The sequence below is a fragment of the Dioscorea cayenensis genome, chromosome 15 (genome assembly GCF_009730915.1).
Source record: "Dioscorea cayenensis subsp. rotundata cultivar TDr96_F1 chromosome 15, TDr96_F1_v2_PseudoChromosome.rev07_lg8_w22 25.fasta, whole genome shotgun sequence".
In the NCBI taxonomy this organism is placed as follows: domain Eukaryota; kingdom Viridiplantae; phylum Streptophyta; class Magnoliopsida; order Dioscoreales; family Dioscoreaceae; genus Dioscorea; species Dioscorea cayenensis.
The window spans coordinates 9,219,040-9,229,458 of record NC_052485.1 but is presented as its reverse complement, the minus strand read 5'-3'; the positions used below and the strand labels follow the sequence as shown (position 1 = coordinate 9,229,458).

General features: G+C 29.6%; 1 pseudogene; it reads left to right on the top strand.

The window, feature by feature from the left end:
- The first annotated feature begins 7,646 nt into the window (after positions 1–7,646).
- Positions 7,647–10,115, top strand: LOC120277674 (annotated as a pseudogene).
- The last annotated feature ends 304 nt before the right edge of the window (positions 10,116–10,419 follow it).

The window sequence follows — 10,419 nt, the reverse complement described above, 5'->3', positions numbered from 1 at the left end:
GAATTTTCCGTTACATATATATAGAGATGTATTTACCACACGTCAGCCTCAAATAAAACAACTATTTATCACATGCTACTAAATTAAGTAACCAAAAAGGAGATATATATAGGCGGCTTTCATCCACCTAGTTTTAAATATACTATGGAAATTATGCTCGGTATCTCACAAGAATTACCTAGCCATTATCGATCTCTGTGAACTATTAATCATTTTGTCACTAACATAGGAAGTATATTTTAGATTTAACACTTCATTGTTCTCGGCGACCGGATGATGTTCTAAAACTATTATAATTGTGATGATTTAGGATCTCTCACAATTATGTCGTCACCATTTATATACCCATAGTGCTGGTAAATAATATTTTCATCGGTCATGACGGAAAAGTGTTCTTTCTTTCTATCGGTCACGTTTTATTTTTGTGTCACATTTTGCCAAAAATCTTAACTCTTTAATATCTACTCAAATATTATATCACCCTAAAGTATGTCTAACATGGGATATTTAGGATCAAATCTGACATATGTGATGTAAAGTTTCTACATATATACATATATATATAAACGTTACATCAAATGAAAATAGTTTGTAGAAATATGAGATAAAACTCATGTATGATTTTCTCCAAATTCATTGTTTTAGAGCTGTTATTGTTTACTCAATCCTCTAAAATGATATTTTAAGGGATTGAAACACAAGTCTCTTAATTTAGTTTATACCTGGATTTATAATATTAGAGAAAGATTTTAAAAATTAAAATTAACTAGAGATTTCCACAAAAATCTAAAAAACAAAATCTAGATGATATAATTTTTTAAAATTAAATTTAAAAAGACATATATCCCTCAACGAACCTAACATATAAAAGGCTGATCCTTGAGAATTATGCACCCATGAGACCGGAAACGGCAATGGTTCGGGCCACTTTGATCAGAGGATTGTGACCAACTAGCCTCTGATGTAAAAGGCATGTTATTGATGGCCACAAGATTTCCGCTTATTCTTTTCAAATTCTTTGTTTAGTTTGCAATGGATATAGATAAGTATTTTTTTTTGCATTATCTTTTAATATTTGAAGCCAGGCTTATTGAATTTTTTCAATGATGATTGTTTATTAGTGTTCTTTTATACTTTGAATCTTAGGTTCAAGTTTATCAGAATAAGTTATTTAGATTTCAATAATGTGATACGCTTTTTTCGTAACGATTTCTTACCTATTGAAAACCGCAAAGTAAAATGCAATGAACTTTTCTCAATTCGAAGAAGAAATAATGCATATGAAATTCTGTAATTAAATTAGAATCAATATTTTAAATTCATTCAATAGATTTTTTTTCCCAAATGTGCAAAATAACACTAAGAAAAGGAACAACATTAAAGCCCTCAACAAACGAAACAAATTCAGCATAAGTCGATACCTAAAAGTACGAAAATAAACATTCAAACATATAAAGCAGTACTTCATCTCCCAATTATGATAATTTTATAATCTTTTTCTTTTTAAAGGATAATTTTATAATTATATCGATATAATTTAATTTTATATATTCAAATTTTAATTGTATATTATGATGATATATTTTAATATAATATAACATTTATTTATGCTGACAAAACATCTAAAATATAATCTTTATTACACCATAAATATCATTATTAAAGATGAAATTAAGAGAATATAATCTCAATTCCTTAGCTAACAACATTATTTTTAACAATAATATATTATTTAAATAATATAAACACAATTAATATCTCAAAGTAACATTAGAATTAAGTATTGGTCACCAATAAAAATATATACTATTTAAAAAAACATTTTACCATTATTATTATATTTTTTTAGTCATAATATTGTCACAAAGAAAAAAATTATAGACCACTTATTGCCATCAACAAAAAAATCTTATGTCAAAAAAATTACATAAATAAGTTTATCAAAATATATCAAGCCACACAAATATTAAATTTGTGGACGGGGTAACGACCTCTAAAATTTACTACTATTACTATTTGTCACTAAAATTATTGTGCTTGAGTGATAGCTGTTACTCGCTAAAATAAAAGACTGTTTGCGATGTGCAGGGAAAAGTAAGCGGGACGATCAGCAAAACTTGGTGGGAGACAACGGCAATCATTGGTGTTACCCTATACCCGCATCTTTACTTATGTGATGGCTAACAATCTAAACATCATATAAACTAAACCATCGAATTAACGAAGAAGATATTAGTAAGTACATTCTGAAGGAGCAAACAATGTCACCTAGGGACCGAGAAAACATCATACTGAATCTGACCAGAACTGATTATCCACAATCAGTATCAATTATATGTAATAATTATTGTAGTAAATGAGATATCATCAGCACTTTTACCACTTAGCTGACTCTCTATATCTATCTATCCTATTCATGTATCCTTAACTTTTACATTCTCAATCTCTTTCCTTAGAATTTATTTTACAATCATTAATAATTATTGTTTAAAAAGTAATAAGTTTCTATATTAAATCAAACATCAGACAAATAAATAAATATTAATAGAAAAGTACATTATAAAGGACAAAACAATGTCGTGTCAATGTGAGGAAAATATTGAAAAATACCATCAGATCACTGTAGAACTCATTTATCCAGCTTATCAATTCTCAATTACATACGATAATTATGTATATTAAATAGAGATATATTACAATCTTTTTACTACTGAGTCTCTCTCTAGCATCTATTTATCTCATTTATGTATATTACTAAAAACATCTCTACCTCTATTTATTTATTTACGTATTTTCGCACAAAATATCAGAGCTGTTTCCCAAGAATCTGAGACCTATGGTTTACAAAATAATAAGAAAACTTTATTTGGATTTATTAAACTATTTAACACATTAATTTATTAAGATATAATAAAATATATGTCTGAGATATACCGCATCTTTTACTCATCATCACTCTCAAATCACACACACACACATTGTCATCACTAGACTCTCTCTCTCTCTCTCTCTCTCTCTCTCTCTCTCTCTCTCTCTCTCTCTCTATATATATATATATATATATAATCGCAGGCTTAAGGTCCATTCATACTATCCTACTGATCTCTATCTTACCTCCTCTTCACACTCACATTCTTTTATGTTTGTTTTCTACCAGAGTGATACCTAGGTTTTACAACAATAAATTTCCATATATATTAATTATTTGATTTATTAAATATTTAATACATTACTTTTTAAAATATATATATATATATTGAGATATATCATACTCTTTACTACTTCTCTCTCTCTCTCTCTCTCTCTCTCTCTCTCTTCTCTCTCTATATATATATATATATATATATATATATATATATATAACGATGTTTTCTAATCTTAGTTTTTTAAAAATATATCTATCTCTTTCCTTATTTTTTTTGGTTTTTTAAAAATTACCATACAAATTAATACTTATGGTTTAAAAATAATAAATTTCCAAAAAATATTTTAAAAAATCATCATTTGCTTTATTAATATTTAATAAAATTACTTATGTATATAATTTATTGATATTTAAGAAATTGCTTTTTATGTATATTCTATAAAACAAATATATGTTTTTAGTTTTTGGGTATAAATTAATTGATATTATACATAAAATTATATTTATGCCGACATTTTGTAAAAATTTATTGTTTGACCTTGATTTTTATAAACTAAACCGCTATAAATTAACAAAGATTGATTACTTTTCAAAAATACATTCTCATTTCCATATGAAAAGTCATCTTAGTAAAAATTCAAATCACGAATTTATTTAAATAAATAGAAAACAAAATTCACATATATATCTATATATAAGTATATTTTGATAAAAGTTGATAAACACTAATTTATTAGATAAGGAAGAATACAACCGCAATAATACAAACAAACAGAGAGAGCGAAACCAATACGACACTGAACAGTGGAGTGCAGAACTAGACGATAGCACTCTCGCATCAACGATCCACACTATAAAAGCAAAAGTGAAAACAAAGAAAGTCAAAGATGAGTTGGCTAAGTCCACCTCCGGGTAGCAAACGCCATGAAATCAAAGATTCTAGATAGAGACATCTGGGAAGTGTTGATTCGGGTTCCTATCTACAGAAATTCAAGCAATAACAATATGAATAATTTTGTTAATAATGGAAATATGCAAATATGCATGCCAATTTAAAGTCCGATTGATATATATATATATATATATATATATCTGTTTCTCTCTCTATATATATATGTTTTAACAACAAGTTTTTTAATCTTTTTTAAAACAAAAATACTTACAAAACAAAAACACACCCTTAAAAAAAGAGAGAAGTGACACAGAGAGGATTACATAATTGTTACCTTGGCACTTGAACCATAAGTATAACAAGATTATCTTTGAATCTCTTTGTATGAACTGTATTCTAAGGTTTGAATAGAAATATATATAAAATGAAACCCTAAAAATAGGAGAAAGAGTGTCAAAGGGAGATAGAGAAGGAAAAAGTAATGATAATGATAACAGATAGAGTAGAGAGCACAGTTAAGACAATAGGAACTATTTTTTCACCATTGTTGATGAACTATGGTCTCTCTCTTCTATCATCTTCTCCATCTTCATCTTCATCATCACTTCATCATACCATCACTTCCCCTCTCTATGCATTACACCAATCTTAAAAAACATAGCAAACCAAAAATACATGATATCGCATATCATATATATATATATATATATATATATATATATGAAGAAGAAAAAGCAAATGTGTGTGTGTGTGTGAAAATGGGAAGAAAAAAAATGAATGTATATGTGTGTGTGTATATATAAGAAAAGTATGAAGAGAATAAGAGAGAAGGTGTACTCTAGGGTGCAAAGACAACAATAATTCAATTTTTTAGGGTGCAAAGACAACAATAATTCAATTTTTTTCAAGTAATAAATGAAATAAATTTATCTATAAAAGGAAAAAAATATAAAACAAGAAAAGTTCAAGCATAATAACGTATTTATATTACGATAGCCTATAATATAATATATTAAATTGACTTATATTAATATATAATCATACATTGTATAAATTCAGTTTGTTATATACTTTACTTATTAAAGAAAAATAAATTAAACAAACCACTCAAAGCCAAATAGCACCAGCTGTTTTCAACATGGGAATAAGCTCGCTAGAGACATGAATAGCTATAAGCTGATCCAAACCACCTACCAATTTCCCCCAATGTATACCACCGGAAACAATGGTGCAACCAAAGTCTTATCATCTCCACTAAGAATCTTTCCGATGTTATGCATTAATGTCATCTTTGCTGCAAACCTTTCACTAACTTCACATATCGTTGGATAAGCTTTCAACCTTTTCAACAATCTTTGAGCAACATAACTCATATAACAATCCCTTCTACCTACAATCACCACCATACTTCCCTCCATAATTCATATCAGGCCTTCCTCTTCCATTGCTACCATCAATAATTGTTCCATCACTATCCCTCTTTATCAAAGAGTATCAAATGTAATATAAGTTGTTCTTCCCACCTTATTCATTATATAGTATAATATTATATATTTTTATATATATAAAGGAGATTATTTATATAACATTAGTATATATAGATATTACCAATGTGTTATTTGTATTTATTCCCTTCACACATAAAACTAATATACATAAATTTTAAAATAATAATATAAAAAACATATGAATTTAAATATATTTATTTTGTGTTCTTAATATAATCATATAAAAATATATTGAAGCAATTTTGACAACATTTCAAACTCTATTAAAGAGTCTGAAATGTAACATTAAACTATATCAAATATAGATGATAATGAACTTAACCAAATTTCCAAGTGTAAAGCCAATTAACAAATTAAATTTACTCAAATTATTTTTTTAAATATAATCATTTGTTGAAAAATAGAAAAGTTCACTAACATATCTCATAAGTAAATAAAACTGGATCCAAACTTTTTGCTTATAATATTATGCAACGAAATTACACACACACACACATATTAATATAAAAATATACATAGACAATTTTTCCAACTTTAGCTTGAATAGTTTTAAAGAGGACAAAGTTCATGTGCAACAATTTTATAAGATCTATATAGTAATTGACATTAATTCCCCCCTCTTACTATGTATATAGTACCCTATCAAGAATAAATAACTTATAAATATTAACATAGGCTTCTATTTTCTTTGACTAAAACTTTCATAAATATATAATTTTGAGTACTTGTGCATAACTAATATGAAAATTTTCAAAAATATACACCACATTAATTCCTAAACCTTATTATATTTTCACCTAATCATTATTAAAAAAATCATATATATATATAACCTTGATTCTTTTTTTTTTAAATATTTATCACAACTAAGAATGTGAACAAATCATAAGTTTTAGGATGGTAATTACTAACATATATATATATATATATATATATATATATATATATATATATATATATGTCACAGATGAAACATTAACAATAAGACAAGATATCAGTAATATGAGAACACTTCTTAATCCCCGGAAAATGGCAAAATGTGAAAGCCGTATTTGATTGTGACTACCACATTCTCCGGGATTTGTTTTTGAATCCACAGGTTACTGGAAAGAAAAGATAAAATGACATATGCTAAATGTGACATGGATGAGACCAAACCCTCCAATAATTTAAATAGCAAATCATAATAGATCTTTAGAAAAGATTTGTCCTTTTGAAAACCTTTTCATAGTCTTAAAGGCTAGAAAAAGAACACTAACTCTACTTTTTTGACCCTGCTACAAATCATGTCTTCTTTATCTCCCATCATGTGATTTTGACCTAAAAAAAAAATATATTGGTCATTATAATAATATCATACTTCTGTCAAACTATGAGAATCTTAACCTATGTCACCATTTCTCACTAAATAATTAAGGCTCATTGAACATGGGCATCCACTAACGCATTAAATTATTCAAACCATTCATATATATACATTTATATATATATGTTGTTTTTTTTTAAAAAAAATGAACAACCATTAACACCTTAAACATAGTAGATGGCTTAAGTATTAAAATCTACTAATTCATAATCAATCCCATGTTCATTTTTTCAATCTCCATTTTATATTTTTAGTGACTACTCCAATGTTTATCAGTCTCCTCACGTCAATCATGTTGTTTTATACTTCCTATAATAAACAATGTTTGACATCCTACAGCTTTACATTCTTTCAATAGTTCACAATCCATGACAAGCTGAGCTCTTTGGCTACTGATGTGTTCTCCGCAAGTGTACGGGTCGCACACAAGTAGCAAATTGGTACCCCGTGAGGGGTAGGATTGTCGAACCTTAGGGACTGGACTAAAAGTACTAGCTCAACACTGATCTCTAGTGAGAAATGAATTGGTGATTGGGCTAATTCAAAGAGGAAAGAAAATGAAGAAGTAAAGGAAGAATGAGCAGGTAAAGATAATAGGCAACTGGATTAAGTGTCAACAACAAGAGAACAATGCCCCGGGATGTTTCCTATGCACTAAGTGATGCTCACTCACTCTCTTGACTTACCAGGTACATTCTTGGGTTCTAGTGTGTGCTCAAGAGCAATGTTGCAACTATGGCTCTCAACTACACCGAGTTTTGCAGAGATAATTATGGGTTCAAGCTCACCAAGTTTTGTCATTGCCTAGGGCAACAATAACTGTGATAATCCACCATCGAGTTTTACCAAAGCAACTATGTAGATCAAGCACATCAAGTTTTGCAAACACAATATTTAACACAAGAACCAAAAGAACTCCATAAATCAAGAAGATTACAAGTGTTAAAGCATACAAAACGACATAGTTCCCACCCCGGGGCACCGTGGCCGGCTAGCCCCTCATGGGTGGGTACAACATGGAGGAGATGACAATAAATCTAAAGAAAGAAAACATGAGTCCCTTCTCTTTAAGATTTGCCTCCAATGTCGAGCTCCGTGTGCTAGCACCATTTTCCTAGTGCCTTCAACTCGTTCCTTGTTACCTTAGAAGGTGTGGATAAGCTTGATCTCCACTCGCATCAATGCCCTCCTGGTGGAGAAGAAAATCCCCGAACAAAGATGCCTCTGAAACCCTAAAAACTGGAGTTAAAAAGGGAGATTTCAGGCTCAACACGGTCGGAGCACGAGCGTGTACAAACCATGTTGTATTGGGGAAAATCTGAGTGAAATGGCAGGCCCCCGCCCGGAAGATTCAGTAGAAGGGACACGGTCAAGTCTTGACTGTGCAATGATGTGACATGGCTGTGTCAAGAGCACCAGAGCGTGTCACCTCTTCTTGAATAAAATTGCCTTCGGCCTGGGTTTTTCAGTGGCTTAGACACAATCGTGTCCTGACCGTGTCAAGCTTGAGAACACTTTTCTACAAAGATTTCTTGCTGGACCAACATCAGGCCGAGATATTCAGTGGGCATGACACGAACATGTCTTGGCCGTGTCCAGCTTGAGTACTTGAGCCCTTTCTAAGTATTCTCTCATTTTTTTTCCTGATTTCACTCCAAATTGCGTTGAGCCCTTATTCCTGCACACATAACAATAATACCCAGAATAGTGCCACAAGTGCAGAAAAGTAACTTGAGAACAAGTATATTGAAAAATTTATGGTATGAAAACATGTATACACAGTGCACTCATCATCCACTCACAAACATTGATGTATTCTCTATTAAACTAACACATATTCTTACTGGTTTATTTATTATGTGCATTCAAATTTGCAGTGTTCCAACCTAAACAAACAAAGACTGTAAAAGGAAATGGAGAAAGAAAAGAGAAGCAATATGTCTAAGTTCAAAAGCATTTTGTGATTTTTTTTATAGTAGTGAAGGGAAGAAAAAGAGTTACCAAGATGTTGCCATTAATCTTGTCGAAGGACTGGTTTGGCTTCTATCTATTTTATTATCATAATTTCTCCTTAAATTGTTCTTTTCCACTTTCTTTCTTCTGTGTTTTTCTTAAAACATAAGTGAATCATTGAATGCCTTTGAAATATATTACCAAATGTTTGTTCTTTCAAGTGTTGGAAAACATTGATTTGGTGTATGGAGGAGGAAATATTGGATTAATGGGTTTGATTTCTGAAGCTGTGTTTAATGGTGGAAGGAATGTTCTTGGGTATGATTCCGTTTTCCTAACCATCATTTTTTCTAAGAAAATGATTATTATAACTTCAGTAATTGAATGAAAATCTTTGAATGTTATTAACTAAATCTTTTATCCATCTATTCAGTATCATTCTAAAGTCTCTAATGGCTAGAGAGGTATGTAAAAAAATTGTTTTCCCCCTTTCTGATGTGTACATTTTTTGATGGCCTATTACAAAAAAAAACCATATAATTTCATTTCTCCACATATATTAATACTTATTCTGCGATACTATGTTGTTATTTTCATTTTCATTTTCATTTTCATTTTCCCTTTTGAGTTTTAGATCACTAGTGTCACTGTGGGAGAAGTAAAGCCAGTTGTAAACATGCACCATAGGAAAGCAGAGATGACTAAGCATGATGATGCCTTCATTGCTTTGCCTGGTTAGTGTATGACCTACATTCATTATCACTCAATATTTTACCAAAAAAGACTGATGTGAGTATTTATTATTGTGCAGAGGTTATGGCACTCTTGAGGAGCTTTTTGAAGTGATTAGTTGAGCATAATTAGACATACATAACAAACCCATAAATCTCAATGCTCCACATACACAATTAAATTATAAAAAGAAGATGACTAACTTGCCCTTTGTTTCAGATGGGATTGTTTAATATTGACTGAAACTATAATTCACTACTTTCATTCATCAACCAAGTTGTAGAGGAAGGGTTCATCAACCCAATTGCACGGCATATCATCATCTCGGCTTCAAATGCAAAGGAACTGATTGAGAAGCTCGAAGTAATAATTTCAAATTTTTGAGTACTATTTAGTAGATGTTCCATTTCAAATCATTATTATTGATTCTTTAGAATTGGATTATGATTACAGGAATATTCTCCACATCATAAAGAAGTTGCAACAAAACTAAATTGTGAGCATGAGCACCTTGCATAATGCCATATCATCAACAATATTGCTCTTAAATAAAAAAAAATTAGATATATTTGATTTGGTTCATTGTATGTAATACTTTAATCAGATATATATATATAAGTCTTAAGTCTTAAGTCTCTATGTTTGCCAAACTATTAACGATATCTATCTATAAAAAGGATCCCGATGGTCAAGAAGGAAAATGTCCGAAATATATATAATTAAGAGATAAAAAACAAATATATTTTTAAACTTCAATTCAAACCTTAAGGCAGAAGAAAGATAGACATAACATGGTTTGAGAATGTTATTTTAGATTAAATGA